At 46.1% G+C, this 15,316-nt stretch overlaps 1 protein-coding gene across 6 annotated transcripts in view; it reads right to left on the bottom strand.

Moving 5' to 3' along the window:
- Window positions 1-15,316, bottom strand: part of ACACA (acetyl-CoA carboxylase alpha) — a 208,988-nt gene that overhangs the window by 58,958 nt on the left and 134,714 nt on the right. The window lies entirely within an intron of this gene.

The following is a 15,316-nucleotide window of genomic DNA, read 5'->3' as shown; positions in this document are numbered from 1 at the left end:
CATCACCTTCACAATCATCGTCATTTTCGTCGTACTATAAATACAATGTGGACTTAAATCGCATCTAAATGCGACCGCATCTCATTAAGACGCTGTCCACAAACAGTCGGCATAATTATTTTATCGAGAAAGGTAGTCGCAAACTTCATCAGCACTGATCTTTTCACTGCTGGATAAAGGTCTCTTCAAGCCATTGCCATATCTCATGTCAGGTGCTGACATGGGCTAATTTCATCGCTCAATTTCAAAGAAACGTTATAGAGTTCTCTCATCTGTATTAACAACTTGCGTCTGTCACTATAAAGTGAAAGGGACGTGGGGAGTTGTGACGTTGCAACTTTAAAACTCAAAGCAAGCAGATATGATTATGATTACTTTATATATGTGTTATTATTACGGTATTTTTTACATCGCTGAATCTCAATACTTATTTCCTGCCTTGAATGTGTCTCGTACTTTTTTTTTAGTGCGTGTGTGGACACATATCTGAGTGCTCAGACAAAAGCCCTGCATACAGAGAGATGTGAACCTACTTGCTGTACTGCCTTCTACAGGCACCCGGGTCTATGTGTGTGATCCACCAGCCCTGCCCGCAAGGCAATGAATTACACGCATGCGCCACCATGGCCACTTTCAGTATTTATTTCACTTAAGTTATTTAACCTTGAAATAAGGTGAGAGTACAAATGTGTCAACACTTAGCAGGTATTATGACAATTTGCACTTGATTTGAGAACCAATTAAGAAAAAGTGCTCTCTTTTACGCAGTAAAATTAAACCAGAAAATTTTCAAACCGTAAATAACGCTCACAACAATACAGTTGCAATGTTGAAAGAAACAAAACAAATCCACTCTATGTTATTTTTTACAAAAAACGAAAAGCCTTCACAAGAACTACACGGCTAAATAGGCTTACAAATGCTCACACGTACGGGGAAAGATGTTAGGATTCAATCACAAGTAATTTATGGACAAAATAAAGACTAACAGTGACGATGCAAACCAGAGTAAGCTGATAATTATCCCAAGCTCAGTGTGAGGTTGCAGATTGTGGGCCAAACGTTATGGTTTGTGCAGATGGTTTGGTCTAATGCAGGGGTCGGCAACCAAAAGAACAAGATACATTTCTTTCGATTTCGGAAGTAAAAGAAAATGGATATTCTAAGAGCCACAATGCATGTGAATACAATATGGTCCTTAATAAATAACGTCACGAAACAGTCCTTAAAGAGTCACATGCGGCTTCGGAGCAACAGGTTGCTGACTCCTGCCCATGGTAAACTGGACTTCCATGGTAAATGGGACTCGCGTGGTGAACTGGATTTCAGTGGTCAACTGGGTTTCCATTGTCAACTGGACTTCCATTGTCAACTGGACTCCCATGGTCAGCCAAAACAACAGCCAAGTTTATTAATTCGGTAAAAAAAAACTACATTTTTTAAGAGCCGCAATGCAGTCCTTAGAGAGCTGTATCCGACCCCTTGTGTAATGCAAATATTTCGAGGATGTGCTTTAAAATGAAAAATAAATATGTAAAACTTTCGCACAGTCTCAGCAAAACTGCCTTCTATGCGAAAAAGAAGCAATTACGTATACAAATAAGTGTGCTTAGGAATGCACACACGCATACAAAATCACCTACATCTTGCATACAGAGATCTTCCATGTTTAGCTGTATAGATCATCGCATCAAGTGACATTAGTAAGTACCTATTAAGGCAGGCACGATACTCAAAGTAGTGGTGTTGCCAGAACCGTGCCTAGCTTCCTTTATCTGCCAAAGGATTGACAGTTACACACCGATGCTGATGTGAGGCTAGGGGTGTCAACCTAGGGGTGACCTAGAACAGGTTCAGATACTATTTGCCACTGCTTTTCATTTAACCACGTCAGTAGGATCAAAGTGAGGACACATACATACATGTGCATAAAAAGTGTGTACATACATACCGTACATGCAAACACACATGTTCACACTCACAAATCTGAATATACACATGCACACCCACAAATACACACACGTACAAATAAATGCATGGACAGACATGTGCAAGTGTACACATACAAATATACAAACACTCAAAGACACACTTAGATATATACACGCTTAATACACATAAGTGCATGCACACATACACAGGCACCAACGTACACAATTTTTTTACACATACATGTACACGTGCGTACAAACGCAAGCACAAAAACACGCATACATTTTAGCAGAAACACACAAACATCCCCAGACATGCACACACAAAGATACAGATCAATGTATAGCCTGCACAGACTTTAGGGGCAAGTGCTGTTAGGGAGCACCAATGAAGGCCGATATGGCACGTGAGGGGGTGGGTGGCCAGCACCACACTCGGCCGCTTTTGTTTCCCTAGTGGCGATGTTTACACACCACACCAGGTACTCAGCTGAGGTTGAGTCGACCTAGGGGAGACTCAGGACCGGTTCAGATAAAAGTCACTGGTGTTGGCCATGAGTGGGAATAACACATGGGTCACTGGGTTCTTAGCACATATCTAAACACACGCACACAAATACAAACACATCCAAGCAAGCAAACACACACACACACATGCAAAACACACCCACAAACACACACAAATACAAACACGCACACACACACTTACAAACACACACACACAAAGTAAAAAAAAAACCTTCCCGTATTCTTCTTCTCGTTGTTCGCATTACGATTCCGTGGTGTGCCGGCTCGCCAGCCTGAGTCATTGGCGCGTATGAAGTCAGGCGTTCTGCCCGCAATGATTTCACACGCTCCCTGGCGCGAGCACATCCCATTACGCCGGGTGAGATGCCGAGTGGCTTCAATCAGAGCCAGCTGCTTATGCGCCGGGAAAAGTATTAAAATAAAATTAGCCGATCTGTCAGTCTGCACGCAACTGCCCCGCACGCTGCCGTTTGTGCGCGAGTGAAGAGGGAAAAAAAAATAGTGGGCAAGAAAAAGATTGTATTAGGGGGAAAATAAAATAAAATAAAAAATAAAGACGTGGAGTGGGAACAAAAAAGCTCGATCGAGATTGAAAAAAAAATTGGCAATGACTGTCGGCTCACATGCTGCGATCAAGCGTCCGTTTCCGGAAAAATTAACGCCAGATCCGGAAACTGGATAAAAGAGATAGCTGGTATGTATCAGTTAATACACCAGGTTTGAATGTCACAATTTGTAAGTGAAAAAGATATGACACTCTGCCTCATACAAAGAACTTGTGACGGATGCCATGTCAAAACACAAACATCAAGGCAAGCCAGTTAAATCAAAACACTGCAGGTAACTTTTACTCGCAATCCGATGCATAATCGTAGAGTAAATAATTGATAATGCACAACCAATTTACTACTGAATGCGGGCCTCCCCATTTCGATTCAGTCACGAGGGTTTGTTTGACCAGACTTGACTACACTGCTTGGTGCGGGTTGGTGCTGGGAGAGGGCAGGGGACTGGATCAGTTATCAGTCGCCACTAAAAACACTTTCCTGCGGAGGGAGCTGGTAGGAACGTTGGGTTGCTCGGTCAATGGGCAGGGTCAACGGCGGCGTGGTGTATTCCGCAAATATGCCCGACTGTGAGGGCGGGCACAAGCCGGCGTGAGTAGGTGAAACGTTGAGTTTTATAAGGGCACCACGGGGTGACCAGCCCCTCCCCACTCAGCCCCACCCCTCCCACCCAGCACCACCCTCCCCACCCAGCCCCTCCCCACCCAACCCCTCCCCACCCTCCCCACCCAGCACCTCCCCACCCAGCACCTCCCCACCCAGCCCCTCCCCACACCCTCCCCTCTCCACCCAGCCCCACGACTCCCATTTTTGGATGCACGACGGACGGACACAATAATCTCCTGTGGGCTGGTGTAACCAGGAGGTTCCTACCAGTATTAGTTGCAGCTAAGAATCAGTCAGGTCGCCTGAGGCATTGCGTACGAGCGCTAACCACTGCGCTACTGCCCCCCCCCCCCCCACTCAATAACAGAGCAATACACTTTTCCGCACCAGGTGAGAATCCATTGAGATTCCAGGACTATTTTGCAAGGATAACCTGGGTCAACACTTGACAGCAGTACCGGTGCATTTGTGAACTAAATGTAGAGCTAGAGAGCACAACTCGTCATATGTTTTCAAACATATTTTAAAGACCACGAACAATTTATTTAACGAACATTTGTAAAGTCTGTGTTCACGTAGTAATAAAATAATGTCCTTTCTTCGTTTATCCAGCAAAGTCACACCTTCAAGTCGATTTGTCCAAAATTGCCCAAACATCCCTGCATTGCGATGTTTTGCCAATTCCATTACTGAGTGTTTAACTTTGTGGAAGGAAACTGGAGTATCTGCAGAAAACCCACAATATGAAGGGGTAGCACAAGCAAAGCTCCTCACAGATGGATGCAATAAATGGTTAATGTACTATCATCCCTTGGCCGCCTCGCACCTCAATCCGACAACACATAGTATTGCGAAGCAGCCTCCCATCCAAGTACTAATCGGGCTCAATACTGCTTAGCCTTTTAAGATTGGACACATTCAGCGTGCTTTAGTCACAGGCAAACACATACAGTACGTCTTAGTAGGCATGGAACAGTTGATTAGTTAATTGATTAAACCAGATTCTTACCATCATACTACAGCCATCATATCTCGTAGGTGGAAATCAATTATTTCCTATTCCATTACATTTCATGTGATTGGTTCATGGAAATACTGCAGCCCCTATATTCTACCTGCACCGTAACAGAAATAATAATACATTCAATTAAAACGTAATCCCAAATCGTGAATCAGTGGGCGGTAGATGACTCCTTACCTAGTATACAATAAATATATACACAACGTGGGCCTGTGTTCAAAACCATGGGTAGCAGTACTTATCCAGTAGTGCCCAAATCCACATTCTTATGATGGCACAACCACCGTTGAATTCCCACAAACTGGTATCCAATTTATCGAACCCCCTAACCAGGAGGGATGATGGGCTGCGTCGACGACCCCTGACCATTGATCAACTCGCGACATTCCTTCCCACTGCGAGTGAAGAGCTCCGCCTATACGACGCCGCCCGACTGGTTCGCCCGCGACTGTACGAACGTTCAGTGGTTACGCGGTCGTATAGGCGCGGTGCGGCGGGGTAATGGACGGTGGCTCTCTCCGAGATGTGTTGTGGGGGTGACCTTTTGACCCACGCTGCCCGGGCCGTGATGTAGAACAGAGGCTCCCGTCTCTCCCGTACCTTTCGTCCCCCCCATTGGGCACGGTATCCAGGTCGGCCACGACGCTGATGACGCGAGAGACAAGTGTGTGTGTGCTCTCCGCGCCAGAGACAAAGGCTCAGTCTAGACGCTCTGCAGCGTCGTGACAGGTTAATACATAATGACGGTGAGGTACGGCACTGGCAGATGTGTCAGGCGCATATATATGTACTGTGTGTATATATATAGGCACATACACAATAATATTTTTCTTACGTTTGATATATATAAATAAAAAGTACCTATGACCAAATAACCCAAAATGCACCAAACCAATGTTGTCATATCTCAGGAGCTAAGCAGGGTTAAGCTGCGTGGGAATGTTGTAGGAAGCAGAGAATAGTGTAGAAAAAGCCATTGTTGTACTGTACTCCGATGCTCTTACGTCTATGCTCCCTACTTTCAGGAAGCCCACACAGAGCAGCGTGGTGAATCGTGGCCCCATAACAACCTGCAGAGCTCTCATCTAGCAGTGGATTAACAAATAACAATAGATGTACATAAATAAAGAGCTGGTTGAATATTATTACTCAAATGCCACAAAGTTAACGGAGATTTTTTAGTTAGGTCTGCAAATTGTTTTGTAAGCCAGCATTTACATTTCTAGTTTACGTACTCCAAAAGATTAAATATCACTGTATATGAAGTCACATCCACGGGTAAATACATTTGAAATAAGCGCAATTTAAAAACATTGGGAGAGGGTTGATAGTACAGGCAGCGAGGCAAAAGTTGTCACAGCCGATGCGAGCAGAAGCGGAGGGAGAGCGAGCGATTTCCCATAACACAGAGGTTGATGGGAGGTGCCAAGATGAGGCAGTGTTTTCTAAATTGGAAGGGTAGTGGAGTGGACGGCAGGAGAAGAGAAGAGATGAGAAGGGCTGTGGAAAAGACTGCTCCAAATGCGGGATAATGTCTAGGCATCAACAATCAACTTTCGAGAAAACCGTTTCAGAAGATGTGTTCACAATAACACTAAACGATGCTGGTCAGGATCTTAACTGGTTCAGACATCACTTCCCATGGATCTTAACCATGGCCAGGAGGCAAACTGAGGAATCAAACTGGTTCTGCAGTGAAGCAATTATTCCAGAGTTTCTCAAATCCAAGGTTCAGCCACCCACCCATAATGAAATTGGCATCTTAAATGCAGCGAGGTGATAGTTTCAGCCTGATCACCAATCACTGTTCAATGAAACATCATATTGTATTCGTTTTTCTATTAACATGACCAAGCTCCAGCTCAAAGAATGAATCATAAAAATACATGGATAAAACTCCCATGCAACGGGGGTCACTGTCAAGCTCCTGAACATTTCACTGTAACAGGGCGCATGAAAACGTCCACCCACTGGTGTGTGTATATAAAAAGGTAAAGTAAAAGGATCTCAGAAGTAGTACTGTAATATCTACTCTGCTCTGCGAGAGTCACAAACCGCGCTCATCCCGAAACGTTGCGCTGATCTGAATAAAATTGGTTACATTTTCTAAAAATAAGAAATAAAACAGAAAGCCACTAACTTTGTAGCTCACGTGTATCAACCTGCCACAGGGGCGAGAGCTGCAAATGAGTTTAACGAGCGCGTGAGTAATTCTGGGATCGGGACCGGGTGGTGTGCGGTGCAGTGCGTGCTCCAACCTGCATTAATGTCTGCAAGGGAAATGTATTTTCGACGGCACAAGGGGGGGGAGGGTGGAGAGGTGAGGTGTGGTACAATTGAGGTTGCCGTCACGCACAGAGGCGCGTGATTGTTCACTGTTTACGCTCGTCTGAGAAGCCCTCCCCCGCTGACTCCCCTCGATCAACCGGAGAACCCAGGGCTTTCTTGCATTAACCACTTCGCCCGCGATTGCTTCAACGCGGCCGCCGTCAAAATAAATCAGCCCCAGGTAGCAGCGCCGCGCGATCGTTTGGCCCCGCAAAAGTCACGCGTCAGCTGCTGTTACTGCCATGTCCTGCTGTTGCTACTGCCGCCGCTGCCGCCACTGCCGCTGCTGCCGTTAATGATGATGATGCTACGTTGCAAGTGCTTGCGTACACACACAGAAGCCCTGGACCGATGACTTCCAATTGCTGCACTGGATCCTTCTGAAGGGGCTATTTTATTTGCAAACGGCGGCCACTAAAAAATGAAATACCACCCCCATTTGTGAAACGGTTAAGCCTCCCTGTGGATAACATAACATATATTATCCATATGCATGCCGCAAGCGTGCAAGGCGTAATCAACAGCGCAGCCGTAACTTTCTTCCCTTCCTGCTGCCTCCCTCCCTCTCTTGCCTTCCCATTTCCTTTTCTTGTTTCTTTTAAAACCTGTAATTTCTGCAAACTGTCCTCAAAAACAGTGGCTATATAATTTGTTACTGATTGCAGAGTTTGCCAAACATTACAAGGTGGTTCAATGGCGGACACGGATGGGTTTTGGTGGTGGGGAAAGTGGCGTGGCTGTAACAGATATTTATCATATTTTTTTTTTTATCCGCTCGGGACCAAATGGCCCCCGAGATAAGCCTGTGAACACACTGCCCCTTAGTGGAAGCACTGGATTCAACGCGGAACGGCGGGCAAGCACGCTGGGCAGCGGCAGCAGCAGCAGCACGGCTCCGACTCTTAATCGAGTGGTTGTGAATATTCACCTTGCAGTCGGAGACGTAACAACTGCAATTTAACATTTTTACGCCCACATTATTAAAGCGAAGGCATTAAGGCGGTGACCTCATCACGCCGGGCTAAATATGTTTTTGTTCTTTATGGGATTTTATTGTTATGAATATATCCTAGCCGTGTGTCCTACCCACCACACACCTTCCCCACTCCACTGCCTCCCGCCACCCCCATCACAAACTACGCTTTGGGGGGGGGGGAATCTAAAACCTAACCTGTGTGCGCAATTTTTACTTGAAAATGCCAGCCGAAGGTTGAAAGTACAGCAAAAGACCCGGAGATTTTTTGCGAGTGTGTAGCGGTGACCTTTGTTTTACCCAGGAAAGAGTCACTACATCTCAATACTCTTTTTCAGGAGGGTGCTGATGATGGATTGGGATTTTTGCTGCATTTCTCCTTAATAAGCATTTGCCTTCATGTGGCAGGAAAGCAGAGTAAATAGAGAAAACCCACCACACATATATGAAAGCGTGATGCTCAAGGCTCTACACAGAGTCAGGAATCCATCGCTATACTCAAACGTGTCCTCGCCACCTTGCTAGCCAAGCTACAATATTCCTAAGCAGTCTCCCATCCCAGTGCTAACCAGGCTTAGCGCCTGCTTTGCTTCTGAGATCTGATGAGATCGGGCACATTCAGAGTGAATTGGTCAAGAGGCACTTTGGAGATGAAGTTGGTGGACGACATGCAGATTGCCATGTGTGAGACACCCACCTATGATTTGACCTGCAGGGGAGGGGGCAGTATTGCAAGTAGGTTGCTGACGCCATCGGTGTAGATTTTTTTTAAGTGTTTCCTCTCGTATGATTATGTTTTATTCTACAAGCACTCCGGCTTGCTACCACACGTAAAAGTGTGTGTGTGTATGAACATCTCTTTGTCAATTCACTGCTGGATGAGGGCGTCCCCAAACCATTCAGGCCATAGGGTTGTTTTTTTTACCACATTTCACCAAGTTGGTCAGTGTGGGTTTGTGAAGGTGGGGATCATAGACGCAGGAGCATAGAATAAACAGTATAACAGCGTTTTTTGCTGCACGTCCCTCTGCTGCCAACATCGTAGCCCCACAGGCTATAACACTTTACGTGCACTGTGGATGCCCATCCAAGCACTATCCATGCCCAACCATGCTTGGTTTCAGATATCTGCTGAGAATGTGTGCATTGCTAGTAATTGGTTAATAATCATATGCAAACAATGGGCGAAAAAAAATGTCCAAACATCCCAAGCAGGGATGGGGGAGTCTCACGTTGAGGCTTTCCTGGGTGGCAACACGAGAGCCGCGCATGTAAGTAAATAAGCGGTTTAGCTCGTTACATTAACAACCACTCTGAGATTTAGCAACAGCAGCCAGCATGCGAGGAACACAGGACAATAATTACGCACTCACCCAGCTGGTTAAATTGAACAATTTGCAAGGGAGGCGGAACGCTTCGAATTAAAACTTGCGTCAAAAAACCTTGAAGCCTATTCTCTCCCTGCACCACCCCCCGCCCGCCACTGCCCGCCTGCCTTTTTTTCCCTTCCGAAGCAAACAAATAGGAAATAAATTCTGCGCCGATGAACCGCCCGCGCGTTCAAAACAATCGCTCTGCCGCCGTCAGTAAGGTTTATTCACGGACGCATTTAAGGCGCGGGTCCAGCATTACTGACGTGTGTATTTTCCAGCCAAGTGGCCTTATCGCGTCTGATCTAGGGGTCTGGTTTTCAGAGGCAGCGTGCGCGCCTATTGGGGTGGGTTTTTTTTTCTTCCAGTTGTTCAGAGGCTAAGGCAATCTATCAGCATTTTGTGTTCGACCAGAGAGACCCACTGGTGTAGTTGGCGTGGGATGGCATTCCCATTGTCCTTCCAATCAATCAATTAAGTTTACTTAAAAACCTGGCGAGAGCCCCTCGAGGCGTAAAGTCAATTTTTGTTGTTGTTATTACTATTTAATTAGCGAGGCAAACCCGGGGATAAAATACACAGGACAATGTGGAATGTGATATTGAACTTGGTGCAACAACAACATCAAATAACCCAACGTAATAAAGTAATTGCCTCCCTGCTCAATGTCATTTGGTTCTTTGCCTGAAACGTTGCCGATTTTACATGTATTTTTTTCTTTAATGAGTGCTATTGACAAAACGTTGAGCGTTTATTATTTGTGAAGATACGCCACCGCCAAATGGAGTAACACATAAATATTTTGCTCTAATGAGCATTTTTAGCAGCGCTATTGATGACCTTGAGTCATCGTGGGAAAAAATCCACATTCCCATAGCCAGAGAAAGAGAGGGAAGATTTGCTAAGTAGACCTCAAACCAGCACCCAAAATTACACCCCCCCCCCTCACCATACGTATCTACCACCATCCCAGCTCTCTTCTCATTGACCCTGTGGAGTGACCTTGTACATACAAAAACTCAGGGATGGCACACATTTTTTTTTTACAAACTAGAAACAAAAGCGAAATGCTAAACAGAATGAGCAATGGCATGATCTGCGTTTGTCGATCACGCACTCTGCTTGTGCTCTTACCCCACATGTGTATGACAAAAGGCTCTTGAAAAACTGCCATCGGTGCTAAACATAATGCCAACATTCTTTTTACTTGTCTCTATGAATTTAGATGGGGGGGGGGGGGGGGCTGAGCCTTCAGCAGGAGGGGGCTCAGCCCCTCTTATAAATTTTACAGCCCGTACCCCCCCCCCCGCCGCACACACTACGAGCGTACTTCTCCACCGTTGCACCTCAGCATTCTGCCACGACCTCCTTCGCTTTCTCCATCTGCCTGCCCCCCTACCCCTGCCTCCTGCCCCCACCGGCGCTACTCGCGCCCATGCGCTGCCAGGCCTGCCGCCACGTAGCTCCCGCGCCCGTGAAAACAGGTTATTTGCACCCATTTTCTGCAGGCGCTGGCATTTTACAGCCCGTCGTTTCTGAAATTGCTCTCATTTCGGCTTCCCCCAGTCTCGGCGCGCGACGGCGCACAGGGCCCTGCGTTTGCGCCAGCCCGCCCGGGGCCAGAATTCCATTTCTATGCAAATGTCAGCGGCCTCGGCTCGCCCGCCCGCCCGCCTCCCACCGCTAGCCCGCCCGCCCGCCGCCTTCCCTCTGTTTTACTCGCTCTCTAATCACACGCGTGCACACACACACACACGCGCGCGCAAACACGTACAGGACGTATGGGTGCACACACGCACGCGTTAAAACGAGCTAGTGCAGGCACACGCAGACACATATGGTAGACACGTACGCACGCGCACGCATGTGAGCACAGACACATGCAGATATGTATGGTACACACGCGAGCGCATTAATGAATGTGCACTTAAAAGCGCCTGTGCACGTTTACAGATATGAACGTAACGTGCATTCATAAATACACACACGCGCACAAGCTGGCACGTATGTGTTCGTATTTGTACATGTGCACAAAGGCACACGTGCACGCGTACAGATATGAACGCATAGAAATGTATGAATGCACACACACACACAAACTCACACGTATTCATGCATGCAGATGTGCTCGCACACGGGCGGACGTGTGTGGACACACGCGCCGATGCACACGCTTGCAGACACCTACATGCATGCACAAACACGCCGACACCCGCAGCCCACACTCCACGTTGCCATCAAACCCCCCTCCATTCCACCGCTAACATCCCACCTCTGCAGCTATCCCACTTTCACCCCTTGTTTCTCTCATTCTCATCTTCTATTACGCTCACGTTGTGTGTTGTATATTTTATTTTCAAACGTTTCTCCTCTCCAGGCACCAAACTGTAGGAGAATGGACAACAGCATTTTGCTTTCCATCAAAGTCCGCAACAGCGAGCGCACGCAATATTTTTTTTGAGTTCACTCGGAACAGTTTCTCTCTCTCCGGCGCCCGGTTCGGTCTCTTGACGATCGAAAAGCCCCCCGTGCACGTCAACGCTGTCAGCAACTGAAGCCTACGGGTTTATCTGGAGGCCCACCAGCCTCCCGCAACAGAGCCGGAACGGCGAAGCAACCGAGAGAGATTGAGCAGAACGGAGGGAGAGGCATGATGCATGATGATCTGCCTTGCTCTCTCTCTCTCGCTTGCCGCTTCCCTGCTCACCCCGCCTATTCTCGCTCGCCCGATACCCCCCCCACACACACCCTATACCCCACCCCATGCCTCCCCAAGCCCTCCAGCTTCTGTCTCACGGCCCCCCGTCAATCGCCTGCCATTGACTTTAACCAAGGCATTCAATTTTAGATCTGCAGCCAGTAGGCGAGACAGCCCCCTACGAAACAGCCTTTGCCATCCAATGGTCATCGTGACCCAACAGCCTATGCCATAGAGGTTCAAAGATACGGTGTCGACAATGCGGAGTTGGAAAAACCATCAAAGTCACCACCATCAACAATTACCAGCACCTAGCAATACCCTCCACCCAACTGCATCCACTACCAGACAACCTTCACCACCCGTCAGCTATACAAAAAAAATCCTATTGATTTTAACATTATACGTTCTGTGTGTGTATTTTTGGTAAATATCAATGAAATAAAAATAAATCCTGACGTTTTAGTTTAACTAGCCTCCTCAAAAAAAAACTCTCGTAAGAAATTTAGAAATGACACAGCACAGCACGCACGTAAAATCAATTCCACTTCTCAAAGCTACCGCTACCCACCACCAAAAACACAGTACATCTTAATAATTGGTTTTTTACCCTTCTATCTGGCAACAAAACTGACACCTTTTGGCGTCATCTGGTCCAACCCATGTGAGACTAGGCTCTAAGGAAAGCTGTCTCGGGTGTGGACCAATCAACTTCAAGGACAGTGCACATTATCAGAGTTATGTCTTTTGTTTGTATTATGACTGCAGGTATTGCGGTCTATGCAAACATGACTCCTTGTAAAAAGGTGTCAGTTTTGTTGCCAGATAGAAGGGTAAAAAAACAATTATCATATTTTTACTGGCAAATGAGGTTCCCATACAGTACATTTTGTGGAATGACAACGACGAGCTCCGTGTACTCGGGCAACGCTTCAAATAAATAAAACACAAACCCCTTCCCTCCCGCCCCAAAAAACCTGACGAAGAATTGTAATAATTTTTTTAAATGACAAAACAAAATTTCAACCAAAAACCCTCACACCCCCCCCACTCCCAACTATAAACAAAGAAGCACACACTCGGCAAAGGCAATGACAACGCTAAACCTCATAACGCCGTACAAAGCAATTAGGCCTCCCGTCTGCGGCAGACACTAACGTAGCACCTTGTCCTGTTTTGATTGCCACCCCTGCCGCCCCTGGCAGGCGTCCCATTTAAAAAATATCACAAGAGGCCGCACACACTGTCTCTCCGGCTGCCGGAATGCCGCTCTGTAATGCATGAACCCAGCAGCCAGCGAGCGGTTAACACCCTTAACCCTGGCAGTGGCGGTACCGCACGCACACGTGCACGCACGTGCCCCTGTTCTGCGTTCGGCAATCGCGGCTCGGTCTGGATCATAGGGACCGGCAGCCAGTGGTGTAGCACGGATGGCGTGGCAATACGGCAAACAGATGCTTGAGTCCATCTGCGCGGAGCTTTAAATGTTATCCCCTCTCCTACGTGTGTTGCTCTGCATTGGATTATCATGGTTTTGGCATAGCGCATCGAATTAAATGGGCACGCATCCCCCCTGTCCAACTCATCCTCTCTTCATAGTTCGACGTCTTTTCCAATCTGGCCTGTCGTGGGCCCAAGTTAAGTTGCAACACCTACACACTCGGTAACCGCGCCACTGCTGATGGTCGTTATGTCCGGGTGTCTGTTTGTATCTATGAAACCGTCTGTGTGTATGTGTGTCGAAACTAAATAACAGGTTGATTAAATATCCCAAAAGAAAATGAGAAATATCGGTTGGACTGTCATATGATGTACAATACTCTCAGGGACAGGGTGGGTGGGGCAGTGCTGGAACAACAGAGTCCACTGGAAGGGATCTCTGTGATATCTCCTTTTGCAGGCCGTTCTCAATACAAAGGTTGCACTACTGAGCAATATCTGAATAGATTTTTGCGTCTCGTGACATGACGTCGATAGCACAATCTGGATAAAATTGAGGTGGGAAAATTGCACGAGTTTATTTTCTGCCACTGAGAGCAGAGATCTCAACGTTTCAGCCAAATGGCATTCTTCATGGATTAATTATTGCAGTTTATATAAGTAGAGTATTTTTCCTATGAACCAAATCACCAAGAGTGCACCCAATCTGGTCAATAATCTGAAGTTTAGCAGGCATCAGCCTGATTAGTACTCAGATGGGAGGCTGCCTGGAAATCCAGGGTATTGTAGGCTTGGGCTGTAAAGTGGCCAGGAAATAGCAGTACAGCAACAGATTATTGAATCTATCTGTGTGTAGCTTTGAGTGTCACCCTTTCTCGGTTTACTCCGGTTGCCTCCCTCATGGAACAAAACACTTCTCAAAAATATATTGGCCAAACATCCCAATGCAGGGTGCCCCTGAAATTTAATCTTGTGTCTCAGTAAGGCTTTCCTCGATAAATTCTAATAATATTTTCAAATGTCTCTGTTAGTGTCTCTGTGAGCCTTTACTCTCTTCCTGTTTGTCGGACTGCTCGTCAGACTTTTTGTCTCGATGTCGGTTGGTCAGCCGACCTGTCGATGTATCTGAGTATCCGTCCGTCCATCTGCTTATGTCTGCGAACACGGCCATGGTAAAACATATCACAATTAGTTGGGCTTTTTTCTGTTTAATTTGCTATTTTCGTGCTCGTTTTACAGGGTCAAACGTAAAGAGTAAACACATCGCAAATTACTGTTCATTGCGAAAATGCAGTTGTTTTCATGACAAAATGACAGGTCCCGTGGCAGATGGCAGATATCCCGTGGCACGGAAACGGCACCGCTCGGTAAAAGAGCCACCCACAAATGGAGCAAATTGAAAATTAAATCTGTCATGGTGCTTTTGAAAAAAACACAAGAAAAATAATATCTTTGCAAAGTCTAAATAAGTATTAGAGTCAAATGTCTCCATGCACACATGAGCGTGGGATGGTGATTACTGAGCCAGTGGTTGTAAAATACACATTTTGGAAAATGTATTACTTTAATTGAAGACTTAAAGCTTAAATATTATGTTTTCTATGTGTTTGTCTGTAAATACATTTGAAATTGTTACCTTGTTAAAATTTAGATAAAAATCATTTTTGTTGTTGTATTTAACTTGTCCATTTTACTTTATATATATATCTTTCCCTCTGCTTTTTTATGCTCCTTGTACTTTTCCCTAATTTGCCTTAATTTTGTGTGTGTTGTTTACATTCAGAATCTACAGTATTGTTGTATTTATTTCATTTACCGATACTGCATCACTGTTTAAAAAATAATTTATATTGTT

Source organism: Lampetra planeri, chromosome 37 (genome assembly GCF_965212315.1).
Source record: "Lampetra planeri chromosome 37, kcLamPlan1.2.h2, whole genome shotgun sequence".
Classification (NCBI taxonomy): Eukaryota; Metazoa; Chordata; class Hyperoartia; order Petromyzontiformes; family Petromyzontidae; genus Lampetra; species Lampetra planeri.
Note: the sequence above shows the minus strand (reverse complement) of the source record. Positions and strands in the feature narration are given on the sequence as shown.